Consider the following 13222-nt stretch of genomic DNA (forward strand, 5'->3'; position numbering starts at 1 on the left):
CCCGGACAGATTTAGGGAGCACTTCATATCTTCAACTGTCCTAACTCTTGAACTTTTCCATTGAGAGAGAGAGAAAGAGAGAGTGCTTGATAGCAAGTGAATGTATGTGTTAACCATTAAAAGTGTATAGTTATTGTCATTTGGGTACTATTTACATGTAATTACACAATTACATGATTAATTGCATAGTTTGTTACCTAAGGAATTGCATTTGCATTCTGTATTAATAGGTTTGAGTGTGAACTTCTGATTTTTTTTGCTAGTTTTTGATGTTAACAAATGACAAAACGTGACAAAAATGTGAAAGATGCATTGTTCTCATAAAACAAGACTGCATGCATAACTTTGCAAATCATAATAAAATATCGCCTCTTCTATACTATTCATCCAAAAGTTTGTAGACACCTGCTCGTTCAATGCTTCTTATAAATACAGAGTTTGACACCGTTGCTGCAGGAACTGCCTTGATTCGTCTGGAAAGACTTTAAACAAGATCAGAGGTCTCTGAATCTGGACCTTGATTCCAATTTCTAGTCATAGATTTGCAGTAACTGGTAGGTACAACAATAGGGGCCCATCAGTTGCATCAACAGCTCAGTTAACTACCTTGATCACAAAATTCAAGACCATAAACTAGAATAAAGGTCTGGATTTTAACCCTGTGAGGTCCACAAACTCGCCCACATGTCAAATCGATGTTTCTATATATGGTTTCTTATACAGCCCAGAAATATGGTTCAAACATTTCCTGAATTTGTAGAGTCGCCCTTTCCATTCATCTTATCACAAGATCGTAGGTGACTCACATTCGGAGTTATGAGGCTATGAAGAGGTGTTTAGAAACACGTCTTCCTCCTCTCACCATGTGTAATTGGTGGATTTGTGTGTCCGTCTACGTTTTCCGTGAAAATGACCAATAGACACTCAGGAAATCTCAACCCATCACATCAGAAACCCTTCTTCATTTAGTTGACATCAGAGACACATGAAATGGCGTGCAAAGAGCTTATGGCTGCTAAAGTTGCTGCAGCGGTTTTGGAAAGTAGCGACAAAAATAAAGGAACATTTTGATATGAAAACTATAGGCACCATGTTATATGCAAGTGCCTTTAAAGGAGAATTTAAGAAGATATGCAAAAATCAACAAAATGCCCTTAGACCCCAGAGGGTTAAGACTTCTGCACTAGATGTTGGAACATTTGACTGCATTCAGTCACAAGCACATTAGTGAGGTCAGGTACTGATGTTGGACGATCAGTACTGGGTCACTCCGAACTGTCCCAAAGTTATTGGATGGAGCTCCATCACTCCGGAGAACACAGCTCCACTGCTTAAAGGCATTGCTGAGGGGCTTTATACCCTTCTAGCTGATGCTTGGCACTGGCTATAGTGATTTTAGACTGTATAGCTGCTCCAGAGTGTCAAATGCTATTGGTTAGTGCTTTTCTATGGAGATTCTACAAGCTGTGTATTTGCAATTGAACATCTGTATCAGCAATGGGTTCACCTTAAAGTAGCTGAATTCTACTAGAAGGGCTGTCTCAACACTTGTGGTCAAATACTTACTAATACTGGTATAGATTGAAGTTTAGATTCTGTCTCCATTTGTTTCAATGCATGATAATTTTTTAATATCATGCTTTTGTTATTGCTAGGGGTTAATATTTAATGCAGCTGCAGCATATTCAATATTTGTCTGTATCTTCACTCTAAAATGCCAGTTGTCTCACACAGGCAGCCAGTGAATACTCATTATTCAAATAGTGCATGCTCTTAGTCAGCTATGATGCATGATGTTAGTCTCTGTCTCGCACCTCTACATGTTAGCGCAGAATAACAATTATGCAAGCTTACCTTCTGTCTCACACACATGCTCACACACACACACACACACTCACAAAGTGTCTGACGAGTGAATACAGGGCTTCTGTGGTTGAGGAACGAGAAGGAAAACAGAACATAGTCTCTCAGAATGCTGATTATCCATGGTGCAGATTTTTCACCACATTGAATATGTGCACGTCTCACAACCTTTCACACACAAAGCACACACAAATTAGACATAGACATATGTAATACTTCTTATTACTGTTATTGACATCCGTTCAGCAACTTTCTTCTTGATGACCTTGATTAACCTGTTATGTGTGTGGGTGTGTGGTCATGAATGTTTTATGAGTACATTTAGACGCTCCTCAAGAGGAAAAATGTTGTTTCACAAGAAGAAATAAATTTTATATGAAATAGCAAAACGCCAAAGATTTCCTAGTAGGGTGGGTTGGATGTAGCATATCAACAGCACACAGTAATACAGTTAATGGAAATAGCCCATGAAGACACAATACATATGTATAAGTGTGTACAGTACTGTGCCAAAGTCAGAGAGCACCCCAGTCAAAACAATCTTTAGCACCAGCAAGAAAAAGGAAACATTTAACATATAATTAAACAAAAGCCTCAACAACTACATATGATATCAAATTTGAGTATTTAGTGTGTCCACCTTTTTTGCCTTTATTACAGCTTCCATTCTTTTCATGGGACTTGCTTTCAGCTTTTTAAAGAAATCTGCAGGGATATTTTTCTACACCTCTGAAGTTCAGTCTCGGAAGTGCTTCTCACAATCCAAGTAATCAAAATGCATTCAGTAATGCTGGATGCTGGGGTGGTCAGTCCATTGTTCTGAGAGCAACAGCAGCTTTGAAAATGTCTGTTTCCTTTTCTTAGCAAATGCTTCTTGGCAGCTACACATCCTTTCAGACTCATAGTGTTGAGTTGTTCTTCTCACAGTGGAAGGATGGACGGAAACACCTGTGGATTTTTTCAGATCTGGAGTTTGATTTTCTCTCAAAGATGAAAGCTTTAAGTGCTGTTTGTCTGAATGGTGACAAGTTTGGTGGTCTAGCAGGTCTTGCACGGTTGTTAGTAGCCCCGTATCCTCTTTTTTTTTTCTTTTGATCTTCAGTGGTGAAAACTCATATTTATCTTTGATTATGTACTTATTTGAGTGTATTATCTTATATCTCCCCAGAAATACCTGAAAAATGTACTACTGGACTGTAGATTAAATAAATACAGGGTCTCTGACTTTTGCACAGTGTGCAAAAGCCATTTATTTACTTGGAATATTTGTATTCATAATATACTGTGTCATCACTTCAGAAGATCTGTACTGAATTGCAGCAGCAACAGAAAATGTTTCAGTGCTTCTTTAAGCACTAATGCATAATCACAGCCCCGTTGAAAAGGTACAGTTTAAGCCACACCATTAGTCAATGAGCAATTCTTACCATTTCCAACCACATAACCTCAATATTTATGAGAGTACTTTCTGTAATGTTCAGTGCTTCACTAACCACTAATGCCCAGAATGCCTGAGAGAATGTCAAGCAAAATGTTTTTTTTTTAATCCACTTCCATTATTATTCATAAATGATAAAAAGTGACTGCAGATGTCTTCAGTTTTGTAATACAGCCTACTGCTTGCCAGGAAAAGCTAGGAAAACATGACATTCATAGTCGTTTGTTAAACTTCAGCAGCACTTTAGCCTCAAAATTCTCATCAGTGACCCTGGCTCTGTTTGGGGTGAGAATCAGGCCCGAATAATCTCTCCACTGCTGCAGAGTTCTCCACAGCAGAACTAGATTTTTACATAAAATAACATAATCCTCCTTTGCTGTAAAATTGTTATAACACACAGTTCTAACACAGTTTTCACAATAAATGATCTTAAACGCTGGAGTTAACGCATAACTGCTAATTCACCAACGTTTACCACTGAACACTGACGCGCAGACTGCTGGTCACACAGCAATGCAGATAACAAAAAGGCAAAGTGAAAGATTTAAGACGAACATCGATAATTTGGAGATGAACGAACTTATTTGCATTTGTAAGCGCTCAACTGGTTTCCTGATATGTTTAATCTGCAACAAGTCGCGAAGCTGAAGTTGCTTCTCATTCACCAGCTTCTCGTTCGAATTGTCCCGTTCCATCTTAAATGGCGCAGCAGTACAATCTGGCGCCTCAGGCACCATTTAAGATGGAACGGGACAATTCAAACGAGAAGCAGGAGAGCAAGAAGCGACTTCAGCCTTGTAAAAAGTTGAACATAGAGAGACATTTTACAAGAAACTTGCAGAAAAGTTTCCTGAGATGCGGGACAAGCGGCAGCTGAGCTAAAGGTTAAAGCAGAGCAAAGTAAGTCTGCTTTTTCGTTTATTTAATTTTTAGCCTGTACTGGTACATCAGCACATACTGAGACATACAGCCAAGATTTTTGTTGAAAGGACAAAATGGCTCTTCTTAACATTTCGGTTGCGACCCCTGAACTAAACTTACAAGTAAGGGGTGATCAGCGCGCGAGGCCAGTGTGTGCCCGTTTGCTCAAGCTGTCTGCGGCTCAGTCAGGATTGCATAATCGCCACCAGCCCAGTTCACGATCGCGTTCTGTGGTTCAGATTTTGCGTGGATTGCCTGAAGCCTGTAGCGAAATTGTAGCGAAAATTATCGCTATAATTACACAAAAAATTTTAGGTGCTACAGCTATTAGCTGCAAAAAACTGTAGTTAGCTATGAAAAGTAGCGCGCCACTTATGTATTCCCCCATCCGTGACTGCTGGTTCATGGAAATCACAGCAAGACACTAAGACTTCCACACGTGAACTTTTAAGCATGTTGGCTGATGTGACAGCCTACATTAATACCACAATTATTGTATCTATAATAGATGAAATTATTCTTTATACCTGGTTGTGTGTATGCACTGGATAAAAGAGCTCATGGGAGCAGGGCACTGTGTGCCATTGAGGCAGGCAGATATCATACCTGTACAAAAATGTCATCAGTGATGTTCCACAACACTGTACAACAAATCAACAAATGTACTTACAGAGATAATAATAACAATATTACTACTACTACTACTAATAATAATTGTTTCCAGTAATTGTGAGACAGACCCTAACACCAAAGTGGTAGCAAACACAATGATTATCCCCAGAGGTCTGCACAAGGCAGGTTCACCTGCAGGTTCAACGTGACCTGCAAAATAATTTGCGGGTGAGATTCATTTTGAGGCACCGCGGTCATAGCAGGCAAACAGCCAACAGGTTGTGCGCTCATGTAGGTGGGTATTATAACTGGCTTGGTGGGGTGGGCTTGGACAATTATTGGCTTCTTGTTTGATGCTCAGGTGACAAATGAGCTGCAAATGTGCAGCAGAGAAAAATGTGTTAGAAATGATGACATGATGTATACATGTAATGAAGCTATATAACCTTCACAGAATAAACGGATAATCTAACTGCATTTTCTCCAAGAAATTTTGTTTGGCTTCCATTTGTGTTTGGCTTTCATTTTTGGCTGACTTGCTCTATGGGTGAAGACAGAAATGACATTAGTTTTTGGGGTTGCAGGTGGACGTGACAGGAGGTTGAAGCAAGAAGGCGCAGACAATAATAATTAAGACCATGCAGACCTCTTATTACATGATTGTGTCTGTACATCTGACTTTATGTGTTTCTTTTAGTCTCAGCAAATGACAACTTAAAAACTTAAAATGATACGTAACATTTGACACATAAACATGTGAGGCAGAAGTGATGAGCTGACATGGCAGATTATGTCCAGGAATGTAAGAGTCTTGCTGCCATTGCCAGTAATTGTCATGACAGATGTCTCAATGTCTGATGTCACGACGACTAGCTAGAGTATACTCAGAAAAGTGATCATATGATTTTCATGACATCAAATTTTATGGCATCTGTCATGACAATTAACTGCAGTAGTAACATGACACCGTTACATTACTGACCATAATATATCATGTTAGCAAATGCCATCTGCCATGATGTTTATGGCATGAGAATGTCAATGTTATGTAGCAAAGTTCAAGTAAAATGCTACTGTTTTCTTTCTGTAAAAAAAGACCACACCCATAATGATTCAGCTTTTGAAATTTTCATAAAATTGCAATATCATACAATGATATCATATCTTCTAGTAACACAAGATCATCAATTGAATATTTAGAATCTGCACTTAGGACAGAATTACCCAGCTTTTTTCAAGTCAGAAATATTCATATAAAATTAAATCATGGTTTTGTTATTATTAGTTAATTTCAACTCACACTGCTCCAAAAAAATATTACTGTATCATTGTTGTATTAATAATACAGAATTCAAAGGCAATTCACATAGTCGGGCAGTTTAATGGGCAGAACTGAAGGGCTGTCTCCACTGCCATTTAGTCACAGACAATGGCAGTTCTAATGCTTAGTTGTTTGTTTATTTTATATTTTTTTCCTTAAAATCTATTTTTTAACAGTCATAATCTTCTCTTTCTGTCTCCTTTTTTTCACTTTCTCTCACTCACGCTCACGCTCCAGCGAAATGTCGGTGAGTGTGGTCTCCGTGCCGGCTCCTTCATAGGTAATTGGAATCAATAATTCATTTTCCCTCTTTGTTACCATTTCTTCATGCGTTATAGAGAATGCTGAATGTGTGCAGGGTGTGTGGAATTGCAAAGTTTTGTTCTCTCATTCCTTCAGCGCAAGCCTCTAGAGAAGGTGTGGGCATTTGGCACTTGTGTCAATTTAGTGGACTGCTAGATTGCATTAGACAGTTGTCTCTTTGTATCACACGTGGGCTAACTTTCAGATAACAATGTGTTAAACCTCAGTGGAGCTACTGATCCTTTTTTCCCAGTGTTTATATATAATACGACAACTATCAATTTGTTTTTTAAGTTTTAGACTTTTATACTAAAGACACTTCTTACACAGTTGATAGAATTCTCTGCTTACATGTACTGTGTAGAAGCACTAATGCTTTGGTCTACTCTGTGATTCTTTCTCCTTACAGAAGAGCTCTGACACAATCACAATCAAACTTCAAAAATGAGTCAGATTATTACTGTTTAAAGTTATTGTGTTCACCAGGGCTACCTCATTTTCTCTTGAGGTAATTCTGTGCATGGAACGGTTGCAACTCACATTAAAATTATCACCATACTTCACTATTTCATATCTTTATTATATCTTCTACAACATTATAATTGCACTTTAATTAAGGAGGCTCAAATTTAGTGTTTTAATATTTTGTGTTGTCCTCCACTGTAGATTTTACAGCTCATATTTGGACAATGAAATATTACTTTGTCCTCGATTACAGTGCAATTATAATACAGTATAGAAGATAAAAAGAGGCCATTAAGCACAAGTTATTCATTTTTCAGGAGATATTTCAGAGGAGATTAGCCATAAGATAATCCACTTGCATAAAGAAGGAGAAAGTCAAAGAAAAATCAGTGGGTTTCCAAAACTGGAGTTTAAAAATGATGAGAAAACATAGAGACTGTGGGACTACAACTGTACATGACCTGGTAGACCACCAGCACTGTCACCAGCAGATAAACAGCTCTTAAAGCTTTCATCTTTGAAAGAGAGGGGAAAATCAAGCTCCACTCTTGATTCAGATCTGAAAAAATCCACAGGTGTTTCTGTCCATCCTTCCACTGTGAGAACAACTCAACACTATGAGTCTGAAAGGATGTGTAGCTGCCAAGACGCTGTTACTGGGAAAAGAAAATTTGCTGCTGGTGTTCTCAGAACGATGGACTGACCACCCCAGAGCCCAGACCTCAACATCACTGAGTATGTTTGGATTACCTGGATTGTGAGAAGCAGAAAATGCAACCAACTTCTAAGACTGAACTTTGGAAGTGTCAACTTTGAAGCTGTAATAAAGGCAAAGAGTAGACAAACTAAATTATATTATATGTAGTTGTTGAGACTTTGTGTAATTTTCAGTTAAATATAACGTACTGTGCCAAAGTTTTAGGCACCTGAAATAATTAGATTTAAAAAGCTACTGATCTCTACAGTAAATATTTATTTGCCCCAAAATTACTAATGTTGCAGTAAACAGAAATAACATACAGTAAGCACTGGTTTTACTTATGTGATCATGTTCATTTAACTATTTCCAAGCCTCTCCTCATGGCAGCCCAGTGTTATTGTTATCATCCAACACCTAGTTTGGCCAATCAATACTTCACTAAGTTAAATCAAGTGTGCTGTTGATGGAAGTTAACAAATCTATGGATGGCTGGAGGTGTCTAGGAGAAATCTGGAACCAAACTTTGTTCTTTAAACTAACTAAAAAGATATGAACTACTTTTATGAAAATGAGAAATTCTTGTTACTTTTTAGTGTATTTGAATTATTTGCATCTATTCCATTTACATGTGGGCTTTTTACAGGCATATGTCCTGCCAAGATAAATAGGGTTAAACAATGTGCTTAGGTGCCTAAGACTTCTGCACAGTTATGTGTGCAAAAGTTTTCTGCTTGTTGTGATTCTGAAAAATTCTGATTCTCTGACTTTTGCACACTTGTATATATTTCTTATACAGTGCTATGCACTGGAATTGAGGATAGAGTTCAGACTTTATATTTTACTGCACTATATTTAACTGTGTCCACTTTTATGTTCTTTTCAACAATGTGATGCCCTGAAAAAGAGTATTTTTCATGATAGATCTGGAGATCATTTTAAAACCTGTCTGGGCCAAACAAATAAAGATGACATCTGGGCGTTTTATCATGTTCATTATACAATACATGAAAAATGTCCCTGTCCTTCAGTGACTGTATCTTCTACTTTGGATTCCAGCAAGTATTTAATCTTTAATTCATTGCTACCTGGCCTGCCTGTCAGAGTCGTAAGATATGCAATAAAGTAACTGTGCTGTTGGTCTTTCTGTGGCGTATTCCAAACTTAAGACTCATAATAGCTAAAAGCACTCATCCTGCGCTGCACTGGGAGTTCCACACTTGGTGAAGGCCGACATGGGCAAATGGGCAAAATGACTCTATAAGCTGCATTATAATCCAAGCACAGTCTTTTGTACACACACAAAGTCCTTATCTAGTGTTCAACACAGCAACTGTGGAGTGCAGGGTGTGTATGTGTGTGTGTAGAGGAAAAGAGAGGGCCGGATCCACATAAATCAATCACGCAAGCCATCTCGCACATCCATCTAGCAGGAGCATTTTTCATTTGAGCTATGAAACGCCTCCATAATAGTTTGGAGAAAAAGCAATATATATTTAGAATGGGTGTAGGTAGGAGATGCTTAAGCCAGTGCAACATGAAAGAAAGGTGAGAGAGAGAAGGAGAGAGAGAGAGAGGTTGGTTGGTGTAAAATGGAATGGGTAGATGTGCTGATGTTTATGAATTCACTTTTACCAGGCTACCGCCATACAGTTATTCATCCTCTTCCTTTCTGACTTGAAATATGTGAAATGAACACAATAACAACCAGGTAGAGGTATAATCTGCTTCTTCCCAAACTGCTGAAGGTTACCCTGGCAGGGGCTACAGAAGAAATTGAACTCAAATTAATGCTATAATAAATCAGGCAGCTAAAGACAGACTGCAGTCAAAGGTAGAGGTGGCTGAAGGTGGAATGGATTTTCTGCCATGTCTGCAGTGGCTGCCAGTCAAAGCGGAGACGTGTGGCGGAGGACAAAATGGACGATTGAAGAGCTCATCCGCTCTTCACCTGTGGAACGTCCTCGAGTCCAAAACGCTTCGCCATCGATCGCCCCAAAAAAATTCACGAGAAGATTCAAGGCACTGATACAGGCAGCAAATATGGGAGAGTGAGGGTTAGCAAGGAGAGGACACTCTCAGATAAATTCAGTCTTGTAGCCACATGCAGACGCATACACACTTGTTTGTTTTTGTACAAACTGGCTACCTGTCCAGGGTGTATCTTGCCTTCCGCCCAGTGACCACTGGGATAGGCTCCATCACCTCCTCGTGACCCAGAAGGATAAGTGGCTTAGTAAGTGTGCGTGTGTGGGTTCTATATAGTACCAAAAATGGTTCTTTGGCTTATAACAATAGTGGAACCATTTTTGGTGCTATAAAGAACACTTCAAAAAGGGTTCTGTATAGAGCCATATACAACACATTCTCCATCAGTCTGAAGAACGCTTTAATAATGCAAAGGGTTCTTTGACTGTTCATAGTTCTGTATAGAACCATTTTCTTTACTAAAGAACGCGTGAAGAACCATCTTTTTTAAAAGTGTAGGCAATCACTATATACAGTGGTGTAGAAAGAATCCTGATTTCCTCTATCTGTGTATATATGTGACCCTTAATTATTTCAGATTTCATACAAACTTTTACATCAGACAAAGACAACCTGAGTAAAGTTTTTTTAATGATCATTTCATTTATTGAAGGAAAAAAGTTACCCAACATCATCTGGCCCCATGTGAAAATCAATACTATCAACCACTTAAATAAATTTAGTTGATAATTGGGATCAACTAAACTAGACACATCCAGGCTGGATTACTGCCAGCACTGTTGAATCCAAACATCACATAAATAGAACCATTCCAGCACTGTGAAGCAGGCTAAAAGGTCTCAACATGCAACACGCTATGCAGCAATTAAAATATATTCTGGAAGAGATGAGAAAGAAAGTTATGAAAATATATCAGTCTGGAAATGGTTACAAAGCCAGTTCTAAAGCTCTGGGACTCCAGCCAACCACAGTGAGAGTCATTATCTCCAACAGTGGTGAATCTTCCCACAAGTGGCTGACCTACTAAAATTCCTCCAAGAGCACAGCGACGAGTCCAGGAAGTCACAAAAGAACCCATATGAACATTTAAGGAACTGCAAGCTTCATTCACCAGCATTCATGAATCCACAATTAGGAAGAGACTGGGCAAAATGATATCAATGGGAGAGTTGCAAGGAGAAAACCACTGCTAGGAACATAAAGATTGAACAATTGCCAAAAAACATGATGACACCCAAACTTTTGGAAGAGTGTTCAGTGGACTGATGAGTCGAAAGTGGAACATATTTGAAGATGTGTCCTGTTACATCTGGCTTAAAGCTAACACAACATTCCAAAATAAGAACATCATACCAACAGTAAAACATAGTGGTGGTAGTGTGATGGTATGGGAATGCTTGGCTGCTTCAGGTCCTGGGTGATAATTTATGAAACCATGAATTCTGCTCTCTACCAGGAATTCAACAGGAGATTGTCCCATCATCAATCCAGTCATCAGTTGGTAATCTGAAGCTCAATTGGGATATGCAGCAAGGCAACAATCTAAAGCACAAGAGCAAGTCCACCTCTGAATGGCTCAAAAGAAACAAAATCAAGGTTTTGGAGTGTCTCAGTCACAGTCCTGACTTGAACCCTATTGAGATGCTCTGGCAGGACCTTAAATCAGAAGTTCTTGCTCAAAAGCAATCCTATGTGGCTGAATTAAAGCAATTCTGCAAAGAAGAGTGGGCCAGAATTCCTCCTATTTTCTTTCAATAAATGACATGATCATTTAAATTTTATTTCCTCATGTTCTCATTGTCTTATATTACACTTTGTATGTGTATCTGAATTTGTTTAGTGTGACAAATATGCATTAAGTATATCAATGGTAACTTGTTAATAACAAATTAACATAATAAATTATTAACATCACTATATCTTTAAAACCTGTCAATACATTTTCTCAGTTTGAATCATCCATGGGAGTGAAAGAGCTTGGTATGACACCTTTGCTGCAAGTTTCTGCCCTGCTAGATCTACCTCGGTCAACTGTAAGTGCTATTATCATAAAATGAAAGCATCTAGGAGTAATAACAGCTCAGCCATGAAGCTCCTCGAAAAGCGACTTCAGCACGAGAAGTGAGTTGGGAGCTTCATGAGATGTATTTTCATAGTTAAGTAGCTGCACACAGGCCTAAGATCAGTATGTGGAATGCAAAGCATCAGCTGGAGTGGTGTAAAGCACACCACCACTGGACTCTGGAGCAGTGGAAACGTGTTCGCTGGAGTGATGAATCACGCTTTACTATCTGGCAGTCTGGTTGAATGTGGATGAATCTCAGTTTGGTGGATCTCAGGAGAACACTGCCCACCGGAATGCATAGTGGAGGAGAGAAAATGGGCTGGGGCTGTTTTTCAGAGTTTGGGCCTCTTGGTTCCAGTGAAGGATAATGTTAATGCTACAGCATATAAAGACATTTTGGACAATTATGTGCTTCCACCTTTGTGGCAACAGTTTGGGGAAGCCCCTTTCCTGACCCAGCATGATAGTGCTCTACATTATTTTTTTGGCATTGTGTGAACTTCCATGTGGTTAAAACCTTAAATCCATGCATGAACTTTTATAAATACTTGAATATCAAAATAAGTCAGAATGCACATCCTAAATCTGATGTAGGTTTGCTTTGATTTTCTCTGGTTTTCCTACTTTCTGGACGTTTTGTCCTGAAAAAGTGAAAAAACACACATGCACACAAATAACTCATAATCTGTGTCCCACATAAATAAAAACATGCAACCCTCCCCATACACACATGCATGCATAAACACCCATTCTCAAGCACGCTGTTTGTATGTGTGTGTTTGTAATTAGCAGCACACTCTCCATGGACGAAGCGTCCCGGTAAACGAGGACAGATGCGGCTGTGGTGCTTTGAGCCTCTCCGTCACACACTCGCTCTCACTCCTGGGACACACTCCCTCACATGGGGCCCTAATTAAGAGCAACACATAATTGGCAGAGAGAGAAAGGAACCAGCAGAGTGTGTGTGTGTGTGTGTGTTAGAGAGACAGAGGGAGTGTGTGTGTGTGTGTGTGTGTGTGTGTGTGTGTGCGTGTGTTTGTGTGTGTGTGTGTGAGAGAGAGAGAGAGAGAGAGAGAGAGAGAGAGAGAGAATATGAAATATGACAGTAGAAGTCAGTGAAGGGGGTTGCGGATGAAAAATGAATCCAGCCGTCAGATGACACCTCCACCATCATCCACAGAGGAGCGCAGCATGCTGGGTAATTTGCTCTGATGCACAGACGGCCCACTCTCTGGCACCTCCTGCGGCCCCATCAAAACATAATCACTGCGGGCACAGACCAACAAGACCCTCACTGATTGGCTGAAAAGCATCCTACTTTGAGAGATCCATGGAATACAGTGAAGCAGTGAATATACTTGATTTAAATGTGAACATCATTTCCACATTAAAAATGATGTATTATAGCAACACAGTGATTCACAATTTGTCTTAATTTGTCTCACTTTTGCATAATTACTTTTGGCAGTAAATTTGTCGAAATGGTAAATGTGATTAATGTGGAAATGATGTATGCATTTGAATTAAGTAAATTCACTGCAATATTTT

Source organism: Colossoma macropomum, unplaced genomic scaffold (assembly GCF_904425465.1).
Source record: "Colossoma macropomum unplaced genomic scaffold, Colossoma_macropomum, whole genome shotgun sequence".
Lineage (NCBI taxonomy): Eukaryota > Metazoa > Chordata > Actinopteri > Characiformes > Serrasalmidae > Colossoma > Colossoma macropomum.